Raw genomic sequence first — 27,578 nt, 5'->3', positions numbered from 1 at the left:
ATGGTGCTGGGCAGGCCATGTAATGCGTAGGATGGATAACGCGTGAACCATTAGGTTAGAGAATGGATACCAAGAGAAGAGAAGCGCAGTCGAGGTCGGCAGAAAACCAGATGGGAAGATAAAGTTAGCAAATCTGCAGGTGCAAGTTAGAATACGCTAGCGCAAGACAGGGGTGATTGGAGATCACAGGGAGGGGCCTTCGTCCTGCAGTGGACATAAAATATAGGCTGATGATGATGATGCGTGCGCATGTATGGGAAGGCCGCGTGTAGTAAGTACTGCCGAAGAACAGCTCCAGTGGTAGCCCACATTCACAGAGTGAAATGGCTGCGATTTGATTTGATACATTTTTGCCAAATGTCCTATCTGCGCAAGCACGGCGTTTCGATACTAGCACCAGTCAGGCTAGTGATTTTTGCCGCAGCGAAAGCATGTGCGCTGTTTTTTTTTCAACGCCTCCTCATTTCTTAGTAGTGGCGTGTGCAGTTTTCAACGTACCGCGTACATCTCTTTCTGTTTTCTGCGGTTCGCAGCTCGCCGGTTTGCCGTGAAGCTAGTTCCTTTGCTAGTGCGATTTTACAGACAATTTCAAACGTTAGGCTTTCTGTCGCACAGAGCACCCTCTGTGTTTTCGAATCATGCAAACGAGTTACCAGGCGGTCTCGCAAAGCTTGGTTGAGGAAATCACCGAATTCGCAGTTGTGTGCCAAATGTTTCAATTCTGTCAAAAAACACTTGACGCTTTCGCCATCTTGTTGCATTCGCCAGTTGAACTTACAGCGTCCGGCAATTATCGAATATCCTGGTCTGAAGTGAGCTTCTAGTAACCCCTGAAATTCGCTGAAAGTCTTTTCGGTGGGCATCTGTGGTATTAGAATATTCTTTAGCTCATCGTAAGGATCACTACAAACGATGTTGAAAAACAATTCCAGCTTTTTGTACTCGGGTACGTCATTAATGTCAAGTTCAAGCATACTTTCTGGGCCCTGCGAAAAGTACTGTGCAACATTTTTGGCAAAGATTTCCATTTACCTGCTGTTTGGACTCGATGACCGTCCCGGCGCCCGCGCCGCTTGCTTCTGGCTGCCTCGGCGCTACCGTTGCAGATGTTGCTCGCTTTGCTGCCGTGCCGCTCTGCCAACCATCCTCGTCGCCAGCTGTACTATCGTGGTCGAAAGGACGCCGACCAACTCAGGGCGGGGGTTGAACAGAATGCTTTATTGAAGAAGTACGCCTCCTTTATAGCCGTCGCTATCAGAGCAGTTACATCAGTCTAAACGCGTTATGGCGTTTATAAGTACAGAGCAAGAAATGAATATCTAGGCAGCCTTACCCATTACTCCGCTTATCCTGTTTTCGAATTCGAATAACCGGTGAATTGGATAGCCGGATAACCTGTTTTGTAATAAAACCGGCTTGATGTTGCTGCACTACTTAATACACGTACCTTCCGCATTACGTGTGCGGTGCTCTACCAATTGAGCTCCGTCCACTGCCGTCTCCCCGTACACTTTCTTGTGTATTTGTGATCTGTAGCAATGGGAGTATTAACCAGAACCATTAACGGCCGTGGCGACAAATGCGACACAACCTTTCAGAACGTGTCAAAGCTTCTGCTTCATTTGAGGACGCGTCTCATAGAACATACCCATCAGAAGCAGGCAAGTGGCCAATGAACCATTGTATGGCATCAAGCCTGCAAGATCCGAGGTGTCGATTTGCAATGAGCTGAAAAAATAACAGGTACAATGGGGCTTCATTTCTTTTTGTTACATACATTCACATTACGTCAGCAGGCAATGAGTCACAGAAAAGTATAGGGAAACATACGCTTTCGTTCTAATTGAAATATATGAATATAATGCAAAAGGGAAATGAAAGGGGATGAAATGACAGCTTGCGCCATTGGGAGCCAAAGCCGCATCTTCCGCATTACGCGGTGACTTGGCTGAAATGCTGGGTCCACATCTCATGATCAGCGTACTAGATGGTATTTGCATTGCATACACCACGCCGGTGCGCAGAGCCTCTTGGTTCACGTGCTGCTTTAAATATAGCAGTTGCAGAGTGTAGGAGGATGCTCGAACTTCAATTTATTTTGAGTCGTTGAGTTTTATTAATTAGAGCAAGCAGAGCCCTGAAATAAGTTGATTTTCAATTCACTTTTCATTATCATGTGAAATTATCATTGTGATGCAATGATGCTTTTGTTTGGGCAAATTGGCTAATTTCGCACGTATAGGCATGGGAGGGTGAAAAAAAACCATGAACGATAAAGCAGCACGTTTACACCTATCTATTCCTTTCCTGTTTTACATGTGCTTTCTTTGTCCGTGTTTCTCCTATTTCTTCTTGTGTTTTGTTTTGTGCGCCGCATTGTGTTTACTATATACTTGGGAACCATGTCGTGACGCCCTAAGGGTGCCGTTACCACGTCTAATTTGTTTCCTGTCTTTCCTGCCTTATTTGGGAAGAGGCCTCTGACAATGACCGCTTTGCTAGTGCAGAAGCTTAGTTTACTCATAAAACTATATTTAATAGCATAATTCCTGCCAGTGTAACTAGTGTCACTGGTGCCCATAGGCAAACTGGCACTCAGAAACGCAGGTATCATTGTACTAAATGCGCAGAAGAGCTTATCTCCGCAATTATCCTGTCTTGCCTGAATGCATATGTGGGTCACACTAGCAGGTTTGCAAAACATTGTTTCCTTGAGCACAATGTTTTTGCACAATAATACTCAACCATATAGTTTTGTTGAACACTATCACTTGTCTGTCTGAGCTCAGCAAAGAACTCTTATTGATGTGATAAAGTGGCAGTAAGCCACAATCAAGAAATTATAACTCTTTGTGAGCAGCAACGGTGATAAATTCAATCAAAGGAACTTTTTCGAGGAAGAGCAACCATCGCGAGACACCCCTCTTTAGTGCTCGCTTTCCCCATTGTGGACTATTTGCCAACGCACCTGTACTGAAAAGTAATACGGCCAATTTTTGAGCTAACATACACATAATTTTATTCGCACAGCAAGCTCCGCAGATATCTTGCCACCGGCAAATTTCCTCTCCTTACAGTGGAACGTCATCTTTCCAGGTGACACCAAAAGCCGCCGTGGTTTAGGTAGCGCAGCTTGGTCTCTGGGTAAGTTGCTGGGCTTACGGCAGTCTGTTCGAACGCTTTAATGCGGGCCTGGAGCTGCTCGACAATCTGCATGACAGAAACAGAGACAAACAGAATGGGCGATCACAAGTGCGTACAAATAAAGGAAGATTCATAGGAATATTCAAGCTGAAAACTTCCGGCATACGTAAGAAAGCCTACATATGTCAGGTCGCTCGAACTATTTCAACTGGGTATAGCGCCTTTCCCCGAGGAACGTCACTGGTCAAAACCCACTACAATTTGGTATCAGGTGTTAACAAGTCTTTACGCCAGAACATGGTGAACAGGACGTCTGTGCAGCTGGAAACTGCAGTACGAAACTGCGTAGGAATAGATATTGGCGTTACGTTTAGAGCGCAGCTCTTATGCGTCCGTTGCTGCGGCAAGCGTCGGCGTCGGCGTAACCGAGCCAACGAGCGCAGGGGAGGATGAAAGAGCGACCGCGGAGCGCAGCGTGAAATGAGAGCCGCGCAGAGGAGGAGGAGGGTGCAGCGGTACTATAAGGCCAAAAGCGCAGGAGGAGAGTATGGATCAAGCATGAAAATAAAAGCGTTGTACGGCGACGACGGCTACGAGATGGCGCTGGAGTAGCGCACGTCGTCTGGCAAGTCTGTGTGGCTGTGAATAGCGCCCACGCATCAACCACGCGCGGCCTATGGCGATCTCCAAATTAGCGAGGCAGTCGCGCCCTAATTTGCTCGGTTTGCAACGTGCCGCACGAGAACCGATTGCGCCAGTCATGGAGGAATGAAAGCGTAGGAGAGGCGTGCTAGCACGGTCGTGTTCGAGAAAGTTTGGCGGAACTCATCTGCTGTTTTTTTTTATTTGCAAAGGAGCAACTGGGACTGGTACCCCAAACGTCAACTTTGCTATAGCGACCGCGCTCCTGGAAGCCCTCGCTGCGGCTCTAAGGCTCTCAAAAGTGAGGAAACTTTGTTTAGGCCGTGTCTTTCCTCGCAGCACTTTCTGTTCGCGAGACAAGCTTGACTTGGAAGTGTTGTGTGTATGCTTGTAGGTTGTATTTAGGGTCTACGAGTGTGTCAGCCAGCAACACAGACACTAAAGTAATCATGGCGCGGGTTTCCGTCGTCTCCTTCAACGTGCCATGGAAAAACACAGGAGCACTTGTGCTTCACTAAACCAGTTACAGGCTTTTGTAGACTTTATTTAGACGCATGTCCGCAACACACACTTCCGGGCGCTTTTAACAATGCAATTTCAAAGCTCGCGTCCATCTGCTCCGGAGAGCTGACTGGAGGAGAAAGAGACATGCACACCAGCATGGCTGCACTTCCGGCTTCAAAAAAGTGACGTCAGGGCCGCTCCTATTTTGTTTCTTTCCTCCATGGTGCCAGCCAATATATCGCGAAACTTGAAAACACGTATAGACATGTGCTCAAATTTCGCACTAGGTAGTAACGTGACCGTCGGTGAACTTCTTTTGCCATAAAAAGCATCAGATGCCTTTTTGACTAAGCTGGCCAGCTCGGTACTGGTGATAAGGTGCAATGTCGTGAAACAGAAACCGATCCAAAAAACAAGAAAAATAAACAAACATAACGTTATTTCTGAGTGAGAGCGAAATGAAGAAGAGTAACGTGAAGAATTTTTTTTCACCCCGAAACACAATTGAAATGATAAATTAACAGTAATTCGGTTCAGGTAATAAACCTTCTCTGGAGCTTTTAATCCATGCACTGCTTGCACCTGTGGCAGAATTACCTTGTTAGCTCATTTATAAAAGCACATAAGCTTGGTGTAATGTAGAAATGGCAGCAATGTTTGTCCTATCTTCAGCGTGTCGCGTCGTGAGGAATGCACATTAGCAATATACAGCTGTGATCGTCTGAAATAAATTAGTAACCAACAAATAATTCTATGGTGCTGGTTTAGTCACTGAATTGAAGAAATGCTGCACAGTTAGCGCTGCGCATGGTAGCGTTTCATTACATCGGTATGTCAACTGAAGTAGGTGCAATAGAACCGACGTAGTGTTCCTGATGCATTACTGTTGATGCGTGCTTCCACAATCTGATAATTTTTATGACTACTGCCACCATGAAGAACAACTTCTTACAATTTTTTCGAGTCTTTCCGTGCAGCCAGGAGCACCGTTGAATAAATGTATGCTTCGTGGTGTCCGTTCTAGTATCTCCGGTCGTCGTTGTTTTATGCGCTGTTCTTACTCCTTTACCGCGTTAGAAATAAGCAGTTTTTCTAATCATGGTTTTATACAAAGGCGCGGAAACTGGTTTAAACCAATTTGAACACCTTTTTTTTAGTCTAGTGTTGAACCAGAAATGAACCACATTCGCTGAACTAGAACTAAAACGGTAACGAAAATTGTTGTTTCTCGACACTGAAGTTAGGGGGAAGGGGGATTGCGGCCTGGATTTGAGGCAGAAGATCCAAGGCATTGCAGAAATACGTGCGTAGCAAGTGCGTTCGTTGGTTTGGTTTCGCCGCTTAACAACTTTTTCTCTTCAAGCACAGAGGCACTGTGGAAGCGTGTAAAATTGGGCATGTTTGACTTAAAGCGCAAACGGAAGAGATGAGCAAACCCCGAGCCAGGACCTGCACAATCCACTGTAGAAGCTTCTGCTTTAAAGGATACGAAATTCGCTCGCCAAGGTGGACGCGCGCGCGCACGCACGCACGCACGCACGCACGCACGAACACACACACAGTCGCGGCTCAATGTAGCGCAGGCGACGGAGCAAGGCAGGCCGGAAGCGCGCGCTGTTTCGCGCTCGAGCCAAGGGGGCGAGGCGACGGAGAGCCAGACGAAGGCGCGGGCGTGGATTCCGCACCGTCGGCTGCTGCTCACAACACGGCCGCGCGGGCGCAGTATCTTGAAAGCGTTCTGCGATGTGGGCGAAGTGAGCGCCCACGCGGGCCTGATCTTCAAATCGATCTGCGATGGGGACAAAGTGCATGCGCCGAGTGCCGGTAGCTTCGCATGCGCTGTGCTTTCACGTTTAGATCAGGTTGAAGAGAGACGACAGACAGCGCGAAGGTCAATTTGCCCCGCTGCTGCTGGCGCGCTTTCTCAGTCCGGCGTTTTCACACTGAGTTTCCGTGGTCATCGAGCGAGGTTGTGTTCATGTTTATCTGTGCGCGCGTGACACCGTGCTTGTCTGTTTAGCTAATAAGCGAATGCTTATAATTTTGTCATCAGCATGATCAGACTATATTTCTGACCACTGCCGGACGAAGGCCTCTCACTGCGATCCCAATTACCCTATCTTGGGCTAGGTTGATTCCAACTTGTGCCTGAAAATGTCCTAACTTGATCACCCCACCTACTTTGCTGCCGTCCTCGACTGTTCCCTTCTCTTGGTATCCATTCTGTAACTCCAATGGTCCACCCGTTATCCATCCTACGCATTACTTGGCCTGCCAGCTCCATTTCTTCCTCTTATGCCAACTAGAATATCGGCAATCCCCGTTTGCTCTCTGATCCACGCCGCTCTCTCTCTTAACGTTAGGCCTAGTATGTTTCGTTCCATCGGTCTTTGTGCGATGGAACGAACATTTGTTAGCCTAACAAAAATAGGAGAAGGACAAATAGGAGAAATACATATGGCGTAGGTTGTTATCAGCGATGGAGTTACTGAACGTCGCGATCTTTCGGGGTCTTCAGCTGATTATCCGCGAAGAGGTTGGTCGCTCCCTGGGGTTGTTGCAGTACGACTGGAGACACGGGTGCTGGCATTTTGGCTCATGGCTTGGCCTCAGTCGTAACTGGAAGTCTGCGGTTGAAGTCCTCGCTTCGGCGGCAATATTGCCCAAACAAGCCCAAATGTCTACACTGGTGTCAATACGGTTTCACCTTGACTCGTGAGACCGTGCACGGTTCCCTCACAGCAAACTGTACACATTACCCTACGCTGCAGTAAGCGGCCGCGTTCAAGAGTAATTCACTCGAACGCAGTATTGTCGTGTTGTGCAGCCCGAATAGTCACGCATACCTCGCGCTCTGCCTCTAAATGCCAATTAAATGCGAAGCATTTCTTGGCGAACATTTGCTACTTTAACAGTGTCTATCTATCTAGCCATCTACGACTTTGTGCTCTCATGGTCGTTTCGATAACTTGGTATGTACCGAAATTGGCATACAATGACAAGAGTATATGACGAACATAAATGATATGTCATTACATGAATGTCATGACATGCGTGTCATGTAGGTAATGAAACAGCCACCTACGTCTTGGTACTCTCATGGTTGTTTCGTTAACTTGGTAGGTACCAAATTGGTATAGTATGACAGGAGTGTATGAAGAACACAAGTGATAAGTCATGACATAAATGTCGCTGACATGCGTGTCTGTAGGTCATGACAATGACCCAGCAAAAAAGATTAACATTTAAAAACCACTGAAATGGGTTCGGTACGTGGGTACTAAGTGAAGGAAACACTACAGGATGCTGGAAGAAGTCATAGTCATGAGCATGACTCAGCAAAAACGAGAGTGATAAGCAAAAAAAGTATTGCATTCAAAAACCCTGAAATGGTTCGGACGTGGGTACTAAGGGAAGGAAACACTAAAGGATGCTGGTAGAAGTCACAGTCATAAGCATGACTCTGTAAAATGACAATGACTCGACAAAAAAATATTTACACTCAAAAACCACTGGAATTGGTTCGGACGTGAGCACTAAGTGAAGGAAACACTAAAGGAGGATAGTGGAGCTCATAGTCATGAGCATGACTCGACAAAATGACAATGATCAGCGAAAACGTATAGGGCTCAGAAACCACTGGAATTATTCGGACGTGGGCACTAAGTGAAGGAAAACACTAAAGGATGATGGTAGAACTGATAGTCATGACCATGACTCAGCAAAAATGACAATGACTCAGCGAAAAAATATTAACACTCAAAAACCACTGGAATGGCCAGGTTCAGATGGGGTACTAGGTGAAGAAAAAGCTAAGGTTGTTGGTCGAAGTCATAGTCATGAGCATGACTGAGCAACAATAACAATGACTCAGCGAAAAAAACATTAACACTCAAAAACACCGCAATGGGTTCGTACGTGAGTACTAAGTGAAGGAAACACTAAAGGATGGTGGTAGGAGTCATAGTCACGAGTATGACTAAGGCTTTCGCCCTAAGGTCTCTTAGGTGTAGCTAAAGGGAATCTTGAGGACTCATGAATGTCATGACATGCGTGTCATGACCTTAGGGCTTTCGCCCTAAGGTCTCTTAGGTGTAGCTAAAGGGAGTCTTGAAGACTCATGAAGGTCATGACATGCGTGTCATGTAGGTCATGAAAGAGCCGCCTACGTCTTTGTGCTCTCATGGTCGTTTCGTTAACTTGATAGGCCCGCACACTGCTTCGCATAACATCGTTCGCACAGGGCGTGGGATCTGCCACCTTTTTTTTGATCGGGATATCACGCCACTGGTTAACGAAGTGGCCGCCGATCTAGGGACAGCTGTGTGAAGTTGCGGAATACTAGTCCCGTTAGCCTAGATGCAAAGTTGGAGCCTTTTAGTGAACGCTTAAGAACACGTTATTCAAATCGTTATTATTCAATAAATGTTCATGAAAGCCACCCATGAAATACCTATGATATGCCTACGTTAGCTACTGTTCGAGGCCGACGGCGTTGCTCAACACGGTGATCCCACCGCTGGTAGCCCAGCATGACACATGAGTATTGGGCTTGGGAATTGCATTTTAGCTCTGTAAAGCAGTAATATCCAATGGGCTTTGCATAAAAAAATTGGTACGGGAATTTTGAGACACAATTTCCGTAAAACGGAAATTGTGGAGTGAGTCGTAGAGGGCGGCAAAATAAGACAGCAAATAATATCTGTTTTAATACTCTCGTTTCGCAAAAAAGAGAAAACAAACGCGATAAGACAGCGCTTCATCAGGCCGCATGATTGGGCGATATGGTATATTAGAACCAACATATGAAAAGGATCTACCACCGCTTCGGACGTTCGCGCAGTCCACAGCTGGTCACTCTGCCACTCAACAACTGTGATTCACACTGTACGGTATATGCTGTTATTACGAACCAAAACTATTTTGTACATGGTGGAAACCTCGTCGATCAAACGAGGCAGTCAAGCAATGTGTCTACAGATAACAATTTGAAAGCTTGTCAATGTTAGCCGCACAAGGCATTCCGCAGCATAACGGTAACCTATGCTGTTAGGATCGAGATACGTTTCCTAACTACTCATTGCTGCTCAACCACAGCTTACAACTCAGAATGAGAATGCTGCAGTGAAGTCACATTCGCGAAATTTTTTTCTGAATACACAACTGATATCCGAGACATTGCAGGCACAAATTATCACGCGCGCACACATCACGCTTGGTGCTCCGTCCGCCTCAACGCCAGCAGAAGAACTCCGACCATAGCTACTTAAATCCCATCAAAACTCTCAGAACCATTTCCCACGTAGAAGACTTGACCTCATACTAAATAGCCTGCGAGAGCGCGAAAACAACCATGAGAAACTGTCGCCGAGCTTATATATACATAGCATAGAACACGCAGCGCTCGCTTAAGCCAGTATGCTGACGGCCCATAGATGGTGCCACTACCTACGCAATATGGACGCGGCCATGCAAAAATGTCTATAGTCCGCTACCGTCCACGGCCGGGTTCCTCTTGCTTTATAGTGCATTCATTTAAATAATATACCTGTGGTAGTCTGTAATACAAATTAGATGCTCACAGCTTCCTAATAATCATAACTGAAGTACTAGCAACCCGCGTTTGTAATCTCAGAAGAACGTGGAATTGTGCCATAAATTTAGTAAGGTTACTTCAAAGAGTACGTTTCGAAAGATCACGTTATCTGCACCTGTGGTTTTTCCTCGGCAATGTTTCTGTACTCGCACGGGTCGGCAACGATGTCGAACAGGCAGGGCGCCTGCGTAGAGTTGCAGATGGCTTGCTTTCGTCTCGGGTGCCGCAAGGAATGGGCGTAGCGTAGCATCCCCTTTCTCACCGCAGCTGGGCTTCAGGCCATGCTTTTCGAAACCTAGGTGGAACATAAAACGAATGATCAACATGAGACAATGCACAACAAAAGCAGTTGTGAAATTTAGTTGCAAATTTATACAGCTTCTTCTTGGCGGTGCCCAGACTTTCGTATTGACGTAGACATAAAGACAAGCTGGCAATTTGACAGCTTCAATTGCAGTCTTTTCTGAATGGCATTTTGCCAAAGCGAAGAGAAACACACAATCTCGTTTCTTGCACCCGTGAACTTAAAAGCTCAAATGAAACAAACCACGCCTTCCACTGACCTTCAACACCTCTAGGTCCTCGAGCGCAGAACCGCATGGTAGAACACACAGCGAGGCGCAGCGAAACCGGTTTGTACCTGGTCATCGATGAACAGCATAAGCGCGAGTTGTCCTGTGCAAAAGTTCCTTATCGCGTGGTCTGTCACCTTCCAGTTGATACTTTTCCCGCGTCTATGGATGGCAGCTTTTTTTTCGACGTTTAAGGTTTCCATTGCGGTCAGAGGGGATCGCTTGCTAAAACACGTGATACTGTAACGTACTTGAAAGAAAATGCAGAAGCCACAAGATAGACCAAGGGAAGAGAAGAAGAGGCAGGCAGATTATTTATGTTTGATTAAACAGTATCTTCCGTTTTGGCGAGTCACAGTTTTGAACCATGTTGGTGCCATTCACCATCGCCCGGACATGAAGATGGTCGTCTACAGGCGAGGAACTACCAGGAAGGTGGAAGACAATGACGTCTAGTTACCTGAAAAGGTCAGTACACTGGACTGCTTGGCCTTCTTAGCCGATAGAGCTAACTGAACGCTTGAGAAACTCGAATCTATTGGCTCAGTCAGAGGGACTGTGTGTGTGACTGATTTCCAACGCTGGATTGATAGTTTGAGTAGACAAACTGCAGTTAAAAGGGAAACTCCAGTAGCCGGCCATCTCATACAAAACTTTTTGAAAAATCAGACAGAGCAAGCGCAGTGGCAACAAGAGCTTCTGACTAGGTTGTCGTCAACACCAAGATCAGCAAATTGTTCTGTGAAACACCCATGTTCGCAGAACAATGGGACCAGGAGTGTGAGCGCATCTATATTATGCGCCCTTTAATTTTAGAAAATGCGAAGTGGTTCAGCTGTGCATACAGATCTACACAGATGTTCGATTAGTTGAATGGGGAGCTAGGCTGCTGCGAGCCTTTGCTTAAATCCTACAGAATGCCGGGGAAAAGCTATAGCATTAAAGCACTGAGAAGGATCTGTCATCGACTACTACGAGAAACGTTTGCTCTTGCAATGCGTGACCCTGCCTTCCAGAATCATCAATTGTGTCACTAATTATTCTTGAAATGACAAAGGAGTATCAGCGTCTAATCAAGATAAGACAACATGCGATATTATATGAAGTCCTACAGTCACTGAAAGACGCTCCCCGTGACCTTGTACTAACCAATGAAAGAGAGAGCGGCACCAGTAGCCGAAGCTATACCATTGAATCCCGGAAGGCAGGGGTTCTACGGCCGCAGCCCTACAGTTACTTATGCCGAATTTGACTAGACCAATAAGAGGACTCGACACCCGAGACAAGTAACAGAGCTGGTAAGCACAAACTTTTCATTCTCTTCGGAGACACCTAAAGAACGTGTTTACTTGGCAAAGCATCCGGCAGGCCTACTGTACGCTCAGATGAGCGTCAACGGAAACGCCACTGTACTATTGACACTGGATCATGAGTTAGCACAGTCTGATTCCGCAAGAGCACATATTCAGCAGCACAGTTGTCAAAGTACACAGTTACGATGGAAGGTCTCGAGTAGTAGGCAAGTGGGCACGCGCGTGCGTGGAATTTGAAGCATGCAACACAACTGTAGAAGTACTAGTCGTTCATGACACCACATTTAATGTTATACTGGCACACCCTGATATGAAGAAATTGAAGATATATGTCGCGTGGCGCGATGAAGTCATAGACACCGCGGTTGAGACATCCCGGCTATGGTCTTCATATTTGCGACCATACAACCCACGCGCTCTACTTTAGTATTGTTGTGCTGAGAAGAAAAGTCAATATTCGATCACGCATGTGTCGCGTGCACAGATGGCGCCGTTTTCGCGCCACGCATGAAGCAATCAGGGGCACTATCATCATCAGCAGCAGCCTATATTTAGGTCCACTTAAAGACGAAGGACTCTCCCTGTGATCTGCAATTACCCCTGCTTGCGCGAGCTGACTCCAGCTTGAGCTTGCAAATTTCCTAACTTCAGCCCCTCACCTAGTTTTCTGCCATCCGCGACTGCGCTTCCCTCCTCTGGGTACCCATTCTGTAACTCTAATGATCCACCGGTTATCTACCCTACGCATAACATGGCCTTCCCAGCTCCATTTAATGTCAGCTAGAATATCGGCTACCCTCGTTTGTTCTCTGATCCACACCGCTCTCTTCCTGTCTCTTAACGTTAACCTAACATTCTAAGTGCGAAGCACTTTAGGGGTCCGGGCTGTCAGCGGCGTCCGTTGCGTGTGATCTGTCGTGATCACGTTAACAAATAAGTGCTAAACATGGTCAAAACAAGTGCACAATTGATCACAACCAGTTCAGAATAAACTAATATGATTCAGAATATTTGAAAATACAAAAATAATCAAGCATTATGCGCTTTAATTAGCAGAACGTGTTAAAATCTGTTCCGAAAGTCAGACTTGTACCAGCGCAGCGGAAGAGAGGGCGCCACCACCCCATGCACAAGCGCTCGATTGCTTCTGCCTTCAGCGCTACTCCTGCACCGGCGCATCACTGCTTCGCATTTCCGCAGGTTTCACGTCAGTGAAGCTGCATTAGCTCTGGACCTGATCTACACAAGCGCAGGATTTTAGGAGAATTAGAGCTACATTAAGCGTTCAGTTTGAGCAGGATTTGTGCTGAATTAGAACTTCACTTGAGCTACATTCTGGAACTGCACGGATTTGCTACAAGTCGTCCGACCGCAGCCGAAGCCGACGGTGGCGCACTGCAACCGTTTCGTGCGAGTTTCGCGCACCGCGTCGTTTCGCGTCTCTCTCGTCCGTCTGCTCAGGATATCGAGCGTAATTTTTTCGTTCCATCGCTCTTTGTGCAGTCCCTAACTTTTGCTCGAACTTTTTATTGTGATAGCAATTATATGGACACTTCAAGCGGATTTTTGCCGTCACCGTCGTCGTCGCCGTGAGGTTCCCTATAAAGTCCAAGGGCGATAATATCGCCGCCGCGCGCCGTATGTGCGAGTGAAAACGCGCGAGTGAGGTGGGGTGCATAAGACGAAGGTGACGATGACCTAAATTTCGAAACGATAATGTAGTCGCTAGTGATCGCTAATCCGTTCCGGAAATGCTACATAATAGCCGGTATTTTGTAGCGATGCCTTCCGATACTAATGCCTTTTACCGCTTTTCGCGCTTGCTCAGTGGTCAGAGCGACGGTACGCTCACGTTATCAACGGATCAGCCGCTCGTGAGCGGTGTATGATTAGACTAGTATAGAATAAAGCATAACGCATCGCCACAAAATACTGGCCAAGGTGCCTCAAACAGTGGTGGACTGCTAAACGGGGTGCCGACGGCAACAATTAGGTTAGCTGCAGAGAATGACGCCGCCAGTCTGGCGGCGTCATTCCTCTCCTACACCTTCGTAGGAGAGGAGAATGAGGGAAAGTTGCGCATGCGCAGTTATGGGTGCGGACGCTGCAGAACGGACACTGGCCCGAGCATAAGATGCTCTCGCATCTAATACATTCCCTCTATTTCACAGTGATATCAACTGCACCAGGCGCGGTAGTGACGCTTAGCGTCGTCCGCCACCGTTGTGCTTTCCTTCGTGGTTAGGACTGTCGCGGAGGTCATTGTAGTGGCACTGGCAGCATTCCGTTGCGTGGCGACATTCGCAGCCGGCGGCAGTGCGGTGCCTCTTCTGGTCATGGGCACAAGCTCTTATACTGAAACACAAAGTTGTCTAAAATACCCGTCTCCTTCGCTAACGGCCAGCCCTGAGCGCTTGCAACTACCGCTCGACAGCCGATTCAGCGGCAATACATAGACGTACGCGGCGCTCTTGTTTGGGCCTCACGCAGCAGCCAGCTGTTGTCATACAGCCCTTCTACGTTGGTGGCACTCTTGTGGCTGTGGTATTTTCAAGGACGGTCGACTTGTCATTCATTGCGCTGCGCCAGCGTAATGTCTCCTCTTAGCACACCTATATTTCAACTACCTGTAGCAATTTGTGCTCTTTCTCCATAGAAAAGCGTAAAAAGATATTCAATGCCAAGCATTATTATAATCGATAGTAGGCTTTCTTCGCAGTCTATGCAGGTAACCACAAACCCGGTCTCTATATTCACAAAACGACGGGTCTTTTGGGGGATGTCAAACCCGGGTTCCCCAAATAACAGCCCGATGTTGTACCCGTTAGGCCATAGACGTATTTGTTTTCTGATTACACGGTAATAAAATGACTACTTGCAGTATTATTATTATTATATTATTATTATTATTATTATTATTATTATTATATTATTATTATATTATTATTATTATATTATTATTATTATCAGAACATAGCCCTTTCCATGTTCCTGCCTGTCATCACGAACACTCAACTGTCCACAGGATACAGAGCCTTTATAACGCTTACTTTCGTGTTCTTGATATCTTTCATAACTCCTTGTCGTCGTTCTTTTCCGAGCTTGCCTTGTGTTATAATTTCATGCATTGTTCAAGTGCCCTTCTTTTCCTTTTTCTTTTGTATTTACTTTGCGTTTTTTGTCCGTACTTTCTTCTTTTCATAATTTTAATTTTTCTTCATTTATTTTTAATGATTCTCGCCTACAGTGTTTTTTTTTTTTTGGTTGTAATGGATGCGTTCGCCAGCACTCAGACCTTCGTGTTGTTCCTGGGCACGGTAAATAAACATGATTGATTGATTGATTGATTATTATTAAACTACAATTTAAGTTCTCGTGGTCCTGTCCATCGGTTGTTGCCCAATTTCCTTGCAGATCGTTCTCAACTTTATTCCATTTCAAACATTTGCAGGTTCCATATGGCCTCCCTTACTTTTTAATCTGTACGTTAAAAACGTGGTGCGATGCGCTATCTACTTGAAAATTTTTTCAATGTGCAGATGATACTACACTGGTAGCCACGCACGTGAATTTTTCAAATGCATTCTCAGTGCTTCAGAATGATGCTGCGAAATTTTAGAGTGATTTGATATAAATGTGATTGGCGTTAACCATTCTAATCACAGTGGGTTTGCTTCCATAGCCCACTCCCAAGAGTGTCATTTTCTTACTCACTTTATGTGCACACATCTCGATGTGTCAATTGTTCTTGTTCTCCAATAATGTTTCCTGATTCAGTAATGTCTTTTGGCATATGGTTTGATTACGGTCTTCTTTTTTCGATTCATTTATCTTACATATGCGCCAACGTCGTAAAATCATGTGTTTATTGTATCGCATAAAAGTGTTTTTACCTCTGTATTCAGTAAACTTTTGGTTCACTCGTTAGCCTACATTGTACTCAGGTATGGAATTGCAACATTTGTTCATTGTTTTGGTATTCAGGTTAATAGGTTATTAGGTTAATAGTTAAGTAAACGTATGTTAAAAGTGTTACTTATGACGTGCGCAGCCCACAAGATGTGAATCTTGTTCAGATGGTAAGATTGCCGAATTTACGATGACGTTTTGTTCAGACACTGGTACTCAGACAATTGTGGACCGACACATGTAAAGTCCCCACTTTGTTTTGCCATCCTTTACGCCATACTCCAACTTTTTAAGTTCATCACACACATGCCAGATTAGGTAGATATACTCGAGACTATTATGTTCGTGACATATTCAATGCTCTTCCCTCTGAAATCACTTCCTCTGATCTATATGCGATATTCGCAAAAACTTAAAGGAATTACACGTGAACGATTACGGCGGTCATATTTTCTTATCTGCGTCATTATGAAACGTGTCTTCGGTTTCTACCTGTTTTCTGCCTTGTATTTTATCGTCCGGAAATAGCTTAGATTTAAGTGTCACTCTTATTCTCTTTTTCCCCCCTAAAATGGTGTTTCATCGTCAGTATCATCGTCTAATGGTCAGTTTTTGAGTGGTGTTACTGACTGTCCAGTTTGGCGTGACAGGCCACTGTAATGGCTTAGGCGAACCTAATTTTGTAATTTTACTTGCAAGATTGCTTAATAAAATTCTTATTATTAATATTATTATTATATTAACACTGTTAGATTATTGTCAATGCCCTGAGCTCGCGGCCGACGTAATCGCGCTGACTCTTTCTTGGCCAACTCATTCACGGTATCCTGAGCTGCCCCGAACGCCGCATTTGTCTCATGTTTCGTATTCGGCTCAAGATCACTTGAGAATTTACACACGGCCGGTATTTTGTAGCGATACCTTTCCGGTAATAATGCCTTTTCGCACTTACCGCGCTTTGTCAGTGGTCAGAGCGACGGTCCGCTCGCGTTATCAACGGGATCAGCAGGCCGTGAGCGGTAGATGACAAAACTAGTATAGAATAAGTCATAAGGTATCGCTACAAAATCGTGGCCCAGTTCTCATTATGTCCCTGCCTGTCACTACCAACACTCAAACGTCCACAGAATACAGTCTTTATAAAGCTAATTTTGATGATTTCGATATTTTATTGCAGTAGCAATTATATGGACACTCTAAGCGCATTTGTGCCATCGCCGTTGCCGTGAGAGAGAGAGAAACGAGAAAGTAAAGGTAGGGAGGTTAACGAAGAACGTGCCCTGTTGGCTACCCTACGCTAGGGAGAGGGAAGGGGGATGTTCTGTAATAAGTCCAAGGGTGATAACACTGTCTCCGCGCGCCGTATGCTGCACGTGCGACTCAAAGCACGCGATGGGTGCCGACGATGGTGGCTCAATCTGGCGCGCGCAAGACAGGGAAGCTGACAGGAATCAAAGGTCATGGGGGGATGGAAAGGAGGGAGGGACGGGGCGGCGGCGTTGTTCTTCGACAGCAACTACGTACCTCGCGATCACGCGCATGGGGAACCCAGGATCGGGGCTAAATCGCGCGCTAGCAGTGAGCGAAGCGGGGAGGCAGCACGAGAGGAGGGGGGGTGGCGTTCTACTCGGGCACCAACAGCGTACTTTGCACGGCCGCGCGCGGTCGCGCGCGCCATATTGAAAGCGCCCTGCAGGCGGCTCATACCTTTGTGCGTGCGGTGTTCTGGTCGCTGAGTTTGCGTTGAAGCGACACACAGCACGAAGCTCACAACGCTCACTACTGCTGCCGTGCTTCCTGACACCAGCGCTTCGACAGCAAGTGTCCCCGGTCATCGAGTGTGATGTGTTCATGTTACCTGTGCGCGCTGACACCATGCTTGTTAATTTAGTTATTCAGCGAATACTTCCGAGTTTATACGGCCGATAATACTACTATCCTTACTTGCTATACCTGTCTACTAATTTGCCATCTCAATCGATGGTTCGCCTATCGGGCGAAACTGCCGCTTTTTTTAGTGCGATAGCAATTATATGGACATTCCAGGGGCATTTCTGCCGTCGGCGTCACTGTCACCGTCGCCATGAGATTCTGAATCAAGTTCAAGGGCCATAAAATCATGGCCCCGCGCCGTATGCTGTATGTGCGAGTGAAAGCGTGCAAGGGTGAGCCGGCGCGATCGCGGCTGAATCCCGCGCAAGCAGGGGAGGGAAGGGGGAAGAGAGCGCGCCGTGTTCCATCGCGCGCAAGGCTCGGGCGGTCGGTAGGGAGGGGGTGGGGGGTTTACTACTCAGGCCGGCGCCGGCGGCAGCGCATGCCCGCCTGGGTCACTGTATCTTGAAAGCCATCTGCATCGGGGACGCATTCCACCGTGAGCTGTGTTTTCGCGGATTATAGTTCCCGTTAATGCGAGACGCAGCACGAAGGTCAACTCGCTCGCTGCTGTTCCCGCGACTCCAGCGTTTTGACAGCGAGTTTACACGGCCATTGTGTGATATGTGTTCATATTTGCTTGTGCGCGCGTGAAACCATGCTTGTTGATTTAGTTAGCATGCCTCTGTTTACAAGTTTATAGAGACGGTAAAACTACTAGCCCTTACTTCGTATAGCTGTCCACTAATTCGATATCGTTATCGATGCTCCGCCTTTCGGGCGAATGTGCGACTTTTTTTAGAGCGAAAACTGTACTACGCCATGGCACGCAAGGCCATTCCTCGCGCGCAATTACCTTGAGCCGCGGGAGCGCGAGCTGTCAGAGCGCCAGTGTGGCAGGCATCACGTCACGCCACGTGACCTGCTGCGGAGAGGTGTCGCAGCTGCTCTTGCTCGGAGCCTCGCCTCTGAGGTACCACGTGGATAGGCGATGGTGTAACGGCTGTTTCACCGGCGCTTGATCGCTCAGTCTCGCCATGGATGGCACACCGGCTGGGCCGTCTGTGCGTGCGCTTCAGCGCAAGCTACAGGCTGAATCCAATGATCCAGTACATGTAGCTAGACGACAGGCTGCTAAATCTCAAGCAAGGGCAAAGTTGGCTGGTGAAACACCGGGGCGAAGGGAGACCTAGCATGTTATAGAGAACCTTACCAAGCGCGGAAGCGTGCGTTAATGAAACACTGTGTGCATAGTCTTTGCAAAACCATGACAAACCGACCTTTCGCTCGCTATAACTAGGTTTACAAGAATTAACCTCAGCCAATTTTCTTAACTCGCTGTCATACTTCTGTTCCAAGCTTTTCGTTGTTGTTTTATAGTTTCACACATTTTTCAACTGGCCTTCTCCTCCTTTTTTGTTTTTTTTTTCAAAGTTTTTCTTTTTATACATTTTAACAGCGAAGCTGTTCTTAGTCGACCCTTCACCGTCTGTCCGGCATCACGCAGGTCACGTGATCAGCAAAGGAGGAAAGGCGTGTTGGAGGAGGAGGCGACCAATGAGAGGCCGCGCTGGGCGCGAGGAGGAGAGGTGGTAAGACAAGGTGATTCTGTACGGCGCGCTCTTTCGGGTAACCCGCAACGCGCAGAGCTGCTGAAGACGCCGTCCACGTTTCCTTCCGTTCGCGCCGAACGCGCGGTGTCCCTGACTGCAGCCGATGCCTCTGGCGGTGGCTCGGCAGGTTTCGACCTGAGAACTGGGCACTCGTCGAGTAGGGTCGGAAGTCACTGCCTCTTCTCGCCTCGCAACGTTTCCACATAATATAACTTCCTGTTGTAGATCTTTGTTTACTTGTGTTTACACCATTGCATCACGTGCAAAACATGCACGTGTAACAGTCGGTGTAACTAACACAGCTTCGCTGTTGGACCATCTTCATGGAGTGGAAGGAGTTATTTTTTTTTCTATATTCCCTTGTACTTTCTTTTTAATGTATGCGTGCGCCAGTACTCAGACTTTATGGTTGTTCCTGGGCAGGGTAACTGACTGAATGAATGATATTGATCCTCATCATCATCCTATATTTATGTCCACTGCAGCCTGCCAGCAAGAAGGCCTGCCCAGGCATCTCCAATTAACCGCTTCTTCGCTAGCTGATTCCAACTTGCCTCATCCTCCCACCTAATTTTCTACCATACTCGACTGTGCTTCCCTTCCCTTGCACCCATTCTGTAACTCTAATGAACCATTACAGTTAGACTACTATAAAACCGGCAAACTTGTACAAAATAAAGAAGAAAAACAGATAAATAGAATCTCGAGAGCGCTTCTCAAACGAAAGAAGCTCTTGTTTGCTTACATGTCCAGGAATTCTGGACATTGACCCTGCACCACTGTGAAACTTCACGGCAATGCACAAGAGTAACTAAATGGGCACAATTTTTAGGAAATTAAATTTCGGAACATCAGCCGAGTATCAACATCTTTCAACAGACGGCGCCGAGAAGGTAGTCCTTTCCAAAACCGTTTGCATTTATGGCGCTTAGTCGTAACATTAGTGGTGCGTTAAAGCAGTGTTTTGGTCAATGATGGGCGTTGAAGTTACACAAGACGAGCAAATCGTTCTGCAGTCACCCGGCTAAGGGAAGATTCACATGAATAGGCACGAAATTTAAATTGTAAAGCGATTTATTGGAGATAGTGTTGGAACGGTAATGGCAGAGGGAGTGTTCTTCAGTCAGTATAGTGTACGAAAATATGGGGCAGTGTGTTCAGGGAGGAGACACGGCTGCCGCACTGTTGAATCATGGACCGCTTGCGATGCGCTAATGTGCTTTGCATACATCGCGCTTAAGAATCTGCTTTTGATCGCTAACACGTCGATGCTAACACGTCCCTGCTTCAACGGCATCCTGGTAGGGCCAGGATCCGTAAGAGAGCTTCTTTTAAATGCACAGATAACAACTGCGGAATGCACATGCAATTCTTACAGTTACGTGTCACGCATGAAAGATATATCAATGAAAGCTACTTCTTCGTATGCAGCTGTCACTAAACAATACATGAATATTGACGCATGTACTTGCTCATATTTCACCGGTGACGGCTTTTGACCGTGAACAAATGTTAAACGTTATCGCTTGGCGCAGGATGCGCCTGCATGTATCGGAAGTTTCTCGAACGTTATCGATGCTACTATCCGTTGTCTGTTGTCAATGACGCTTATGTAATCTGATTGTATGAGCGACGCGAATTATCTAGTACTTTTTGGAAGGCACGCGGGCACCAGGAATTACTCTGGAACCTTCGATGATTCATGTATAAAAGCCGACGCGTTTCACCGCTGATCAGATGATTTCCCCGTCTGCTACGAGTGCAACTTGCTTTTGTGGGCACAGGTTAGCCCAATAAAAGTCCGTTTCGTAATTCAGTGTTGCGACTGTTTTCTTCACCGTCACTACTACGTGACAATATTATGTAAGGAGACTGACTTCATTTCTAAATGTCACAGGGTCAACATATATTGGATATAGCGAAAGTAATTAATTCCAAAATGACTATTTACCTAATTAGTCAATGATTTAAGTAACATGAGCAATGAAATGAACAGTACAATTATTTAATTATATATTATTTAATTATTAACCATAAGTTTAATTCACTTGAGTTATTTCAAATTTGGATTTAAATTAAATATTTCAGTTGTGTAAACCAAGCACAGTTCAGGACACTGGGGCTTTATTAAGACGAAAGTGTTTTATCCCGGGTTTCACGACTGATTTCCGCCAACGCATGTAACGGATATGACAGTGGTCATCTAGGATTGGTGAAGCGAAGCACTGCATTTTGACACTAACGAGCGCCGGCAGGGAGCGCTTCGGTAGTCACAGCACGCGTAGGGTCCAACGCGGTGTAGCTATAGAATAAACAACAAAGTATAGCCCCGTGCACCGTTTTGTACAATAATTATACCATCAATATTCATACAATAAAAAAATTCAGAAAATGGGGGTAAGCGAAGCTTGTGGCAAGACGGCGCTGTCGCAGGCGTTGCACTTCGTTTGCCCTAAACTCAGGGTCGGCGGCTCTTGGTTGAAGTTTGGCCTCAACATCGCGCTCCCGCAACTCGGGGTCCGCGGGTCTTCGCTGACGTTTCGTCTGGCCTTCGGAAGCCGTCATGCTCGAATCGGACTGCAAGCTTCGCTTACCCCCGTTTTCTCGACAGGGGAAGGGCTGGTGATTTTGTCTCTTTGGACCGACGTGTGACAAGGGTTGTTCCAGGGCGCGTTACCGGTCCTCGAGTCCACAGGGGTATGTGCCATTGAGCTTGGACCCTTTCTGCCCTATCATTAGGATCGGCCCATTTTTCCACCTGACACCACCACCACGACCACCACCACCATCGCCGAAACTTGTGAGCCTACAAATCTTCGCTTAAAAAGCCGGAGAATCCCACGCCCTGTGGGAATCGATGTTATGCGAAGCAATGTGCGGGGAGCCTACCTGGTTAACAAAACGACCATGAGAGCAAAAAAAGTATTTATTAATAATGATCAAGTAAAATAGAGTTGTATCTTCTTTTCTCGCTATGCGTATAAAAATAGATTAGGAATTTTATTTTTGTTGAATGAATCTGACTGCGTGTCGCTTTAAAAAAACGTTTTTTTTTTTCTGTCCCAGTGTTTTTCCCTCCAAACATAGTCGCGCTTCAATCACTACTCCCCTAACCACTATTGCTGATGTCGGTGACAATTGGTTCTGAACCGCTTTTCGCCCGAAGCTTCGCGACCTACGTGGATCGACCTTGTACAGTCTGTTTCACACTTAGGGGAAATCTCGGAGCGCATTGCATCACGATGCGGTGAGCGCTGGAATCGGGTGCCGGAAGCAGCTCGCGCAGGCGCAGACGGTCGAGGTGCGTTATCTTGAACCGCGTCGACTGCTACGGCGACGCGCGCTGGCCGCATCGTCGGGAAGCGTGCTACTGTCAAGGGCAGTTCATCGTTACTGCGGGCACTGAGGCGATGTTAACTAAACGTTGTGCGACGCCAACCTCTGAGCCTTCATTGGCAAAAATGGGGTTCTACACACTTCTTTTGGCAGCACGCTTCGTTTGTTCTTTCGAAAGGCCGAGGTACTGAGTGCGTGCACGCATATTTCTTCACTGCGTGTGCTACCGTAATACGCAGCGACAAGACGGAGACACATAAAGTGCGCACAATGTTTAGTTAATATTATCGGCTCAGTGCCCGCAGTAAACGAGGAACTGCCCTTGACAGTAGCACGCTTCCCGACGATGCGGCCAGCGCGCGCCGCCGTAGCAGTCGACGCGGTTCAATGTAAGCGCCTCTACCGTCTGCGCCTGCGCAAGCTACTTCCGGCACCTGACTCTAGCACTCGCCGCATCGCGATGCCATGAGCTCCGAGATTTCCCCTAAGTGTGAAACAGACTGAAATCTCGGAGCGCATTTCGAAAGGCCGAGATACTGAGTGGGTGCGCGCCTATTTCTTCACTGCGTGTGCTACCGTAATACGCAGCGACAAGAAGGAGAAACAAGAATGTGCGCACAACGTGTTCGGCCTTTATTTGACGCGAAAGGAAAACAAAGCAGTTAACAATAATAACTATGCGGGTCAAACAAGATGAAACAAGCGGAAACGAATAAAGGAATACTTCAATTTAATAATGAGCTGAAAGTGATTCTACTCGACAACATTAAATTACACTAGACAAACCCTGCCTGCACGCGTCACGTCTCAAACTTTGTATCTCGTCATGTCCCCAGCGGCAGCGAGGACAACGCTCATTATAGAGGGCAGTGAAATGCAGAGGGACTTAAAGTCCCTATATAAGAAAAGTACGCCATCCTTTGATAAACGCCGCTTCTCTCTCTCCCGTATCTCCGATTGGACGATGATAGAGCGCGCTTTTCACTTCTTTATATTTTATTTTTTCCGCCGCAGAGCCATGTTGAAAGTCCACTGCGCAGCCGCAGTCGCCGCCGGCGGCGGCGGCGCGCGCCCGGCCTGAAAGCTTCAACGTGGACGTTCTAGGTGCACCACCGTCGACTTAGCTTTCGCAAGGAAAAAGTAAAGAAAAAAGCAAGCGCTTCAGGAGAAGAGGCGGCGGAGGAAAGAGCAGATGGCGGTACTTTTCTTATATAGGGACTTTAGAGGGACTCGGTTAGCGATGTGTGCATTCGCAGCGCGTCCCACTCGCTGACGATGGTGGACTTGGTGATGATTTGGCGATCTTTATTAAGCTGCTTGAGATAAAAAGAAAATGATCTTGATAAGCCAACATGCAATGTCATCTTCCTTCGGGCATTGGTGACAGAAGAACGGCGCGACTCTGCAGATACAGGCAGCATTACAGGATTCAAGACTAATCTAAATAAAGCTGGCGCTCGTCTGTCTTACCTCATTCCAGCTTTGTCATCGGACCAGAACAGTGCTAAAGCGTTTGCCTTGTTCACATGGCACGTGTACCGGAGAAAGAACGACTAAAGATTATTGAACTGGGTTTTAGGAACTATATTCAAAAAATATAGCAGACATGACAGGACGGTCACTTAAAGCTGTGAACAGGATACTGCAAGCCTACAATAAAGAAGGGCGCATCAAGGATGCCCCTCGCGGACGTCCACCAAGGGCCACAACGAAGGCAGAGGATTTGTCCATTGATGCGGCTGCTGTGGACGCCCCTCGCGCCTCGCTCCAAGAGCTACGACCAAGCTTGAAGCTAAGGGCTTCCAGGTCTACCGTCAGGCGACGGCTCAATGAAGCAGGCCTAAGGAGCAGACCAGCCGCCCAATAGCCATTCTTAGGGCCACAAATCGAGCAAAGCGGCTGGGGTTTGCACAAGAACACGAAGGGTGGACTGTGGAACAATGGAAAAACGTTGCATGCAGTGATGAATCCACGTTCACGACCACTGGCGACCAGCGAGAACGAATTTGGCGCCCAGCCGGCACACGGTAAGTTATTTTCTAGAACCAATTGTTATTCATCCATACAATTAAGATTCTACTTCTTAATATTTAGGTTGAGTTACCTTAAATGCGGGTTCAGCCTAATTTTACTTTCTTCGGGAGATTAATAATGCAGTGTTCAAATATTTATCCACTTCAGAAGAACACAATGCAACTATATTAGGTTAACATATATCCTAAATAAAGTGGGCCAGTGCACCCCGATGTGACAACTTATTCCGGTCAGTACTGCAGTTTCACCGTCGAGCCTGAGGCAGTGCATGCGCTTGTGATTCGAGTCAATGCTCGCAATCCATGCTGTGAACATCAACTTAAGTGAGGTTGGCGCATATTCGTAGACAAGTTGATTGCCTAATGTGAAATATCGGTACTCAATAAATGCTTTTTTTCTTCGTCCCAGCTACATGCCACGGTACCTGCAATGGGTCGCAGCGAGCGGGCACACTAGTGTGAGCGTGACCAAGGATGGTCTTGGCCCACCGATACGCCTCGAAGGCAAGTTCACCGCTGAAAGGTACAGGGCAATCATAGACGATGTACTGATTCCGTACGTTCTTGACGGCCCGTTCCCGGAAGGAGACTATATATTCCAACACGATAGGTCGTCGATCCACACTGCTCGTGTTGTGGAACAACTGCTCGAAGAGGCGGCGTCACTGTCCTGGAGTGGCCACCCCAATCCCCGGACCTCAACATCATTGAAAATATCTGGGGCTCATTGAAAGTATCGCTGGCACGCCATCCTCTACATGGGTTCTCCGAGGATAGGCTCTGGTCCACAATCGTGAGCGAGTGGGAAGTGCTGCGAATGGACACGTCGCTGACCGATTCACTGTACGCTTCACTGCCCTCCGAATGAGCGCTGTCATCGCGGCCGGATGGGACATGATGAGATGCTAAGTTCGAAGCGTGACGCGTGTATTTCTCCGCCGGCGGGCAGGGCTTGTCTCGTGTAATAAACTATTGTCAAGGAGAATCACTTCCAGCTCATCGTCGTAAATTAAAGCATTCCGTTACTCGTATCCGTTTGTTTCATCTTGTTTGACCCGCATAGTTTTTTGTTTGACGCGCATGCTTTGTTTTCCTTTCGCGTCAAATAAAGGCCGAACACATTGTGCGCACATCTTTGTGCTCCTTCTCGCTGCGTATTGCGGTAGCACACGCAGTGAAGAAATAGGCACACACGCACTCAGCATCTCGGCCTTTCGAAAGAACAAACGAAAACGTGCTGTCAAAAGAATTGTGTCGAACCCCATTTTGACAATGAAGGCTCAGAGGTTTGCGTCGCACAGCATTTAGCTAACACTATTGGCTTAGTGCCCGCAGTAACGATGAACTGCCCTTCACAGTAGCACGCTTCCCGACGATGCGGCCAGCGCGCGCCGCCGTAGCAGTCGACGCGGTTCAAGATAATGCACCTCGACCGTCTGCGCCAGCGCGAGCTACTTCCGGCACCCGACTGCAGCGCTCGCCGCATCGTGATGCAATGCGCTCCGAGATTTCCCTAAGTGTGAAACAGACTGTACAAGGTCGATCCACGTAGGTCGCGAAGCTTCGGGCGAAAAGCGGTTCAGAACCAATTGTCACCGACATCAGCAATAGTGGTTAGGGGAGTAGTGATTGAAGCGCGACTATGTTTGGAGGGAATAAACACTGGGACAGAAAAAAAAACGTTTTTTTAAAGCGACACGCAGTCAGATTCATTTAACGAAAATAAAATTCCTAATCCATTTTATACGCATAGCGAGAAAAGAAGATACAACTCTATTTTACTTGATCATTATTAATAAATACTTTTTTCAGCACCCACCGTGAGAGCACCCATCGATAGCGGCGGGCGTTGACGCCGCTATCACTTACAATGCAATGTTCACCTGTTACAATACGCCCCCTCGCATGTTGTGTTGTTTTGCATGTCGACGTTTGTCTGAATTAGGAGACGCGGGTAGTTTTATTGTTTCTTAACGTGTGCCGTCAAAAGTAGTGAATTGCGACAGTCAGATACTTGTTTACTTTAGTTGTTCTCGTGCGACAGCGCTGGCCGATGGGCTTGGCGTCCGACGAAAGGACGAGCACTCTACGCAATCTGCGCCCAAAGCGTTCGTCGGTCTCCAAAGAAAGTATATTCTGTGCAGCGATGCGATTTCGACACCTGTACGGCTGACCTTTTCCTGCATCTCTTTCCGCGCTGAAAGCTCAGAACGCCCATCAAGTTGAATGGCGGGGCATTTGAATATACAGCTCTAATGGCAGGCCTCCGAAAACAAATTTCGCGCCGATGAGAACAAAATGGCGTCACGTTTGTTTTCAACGGATATGACGTCAAATTATTTTGTCTTTCGCCGGAAATGTTCCTCCTCACACAGATGGTGCTATGCCCCATGAACCGCCGATAAGCCGCCATGTTTTGAACGTATGGGCTTCTATGGAAGCTTCGCTACCAGGTGTATTTACCTTGGCAGGTACGCCTCGATGGCACATTGAGTGCAGTGTATCAAAAAACAGCACGACGAAGAAGAAAAGTAGCATAAATGCGGGTACTGTAAGGAGAAATTTCGCACCAGAACGGTCACGTCGTGGTCGGGGAAGTTGACTTGCTCCATGTCACGGAGCGGCATATTTCGAGATTTTTGGTTTTGACGCTGATTAGCGACACGCCGAATTACGGGCGTCAAAACGTGGGGTCCTCACTGTGCAGCGTATAATTTCGAGACATCGACACGCCGAATTACGGGCATCAAAAGCGTCGTGGCCTCACGGGGTGGCATCTCGATTCGAGACGCGACACGCCGATTACGGACCCAGAAGTGTGCGTGTACGTCCGTGTGGTAGTGCCGGGCTCGACCTTGACCCTTGACCTTGGCAGAGAGGGGAATCTACCGGCCCTCGTCTATAGTGAAAGGGGCGCGGTCAAGACCTTTGGGAGGAGTCATGAATTAATTAGGTGAACTCTGCATACCGACAGTTCCCCTACATAGGGAACTAGGGAAAGGAGAGGCTATTTAAACGCAGGTTTTGGGCCCTGCTGATTAGTC

At 47.2% G+C, this 27,578-nt stretch overlaps 1 pseudogene; it reads left to right on the top strand.

The window, feature by feature from the left end:
* The window catches only part of LOC119434858 (uncharacterized), a 90,447-nt pseudogene extending 65,045 nt beyond the window's left edge, over positions 1-25,402 (top strand).
* The last annotated feature ends 2,176 nt before the right edge of the window (positions 25,403-27,578 follow it).

Source organism: Dermacentor silvarum, unplaced genomic scaffold (assembly GCF_013339745.2).
Source record: "Dermacentor silvarum isolate Dsil-2018 unplaced genomic scaffold, BIME_Dsil_1.4 Seq283, whole genome shotgun sequence".
In the NCBI taxonomy this organism is placed as follows: domain Eukaryota; kingdom Metazoa; phylum Arthropoda; class Arachnida; order Ixodida; family Ixodidae; genus Dermacentor; species Dermacentor silvarum.
The sequence above is the reverse complement of the archived record's forward strand: the minus strand, read 5'-3'. Positions and strand labels throughout refer to the sequence as shown.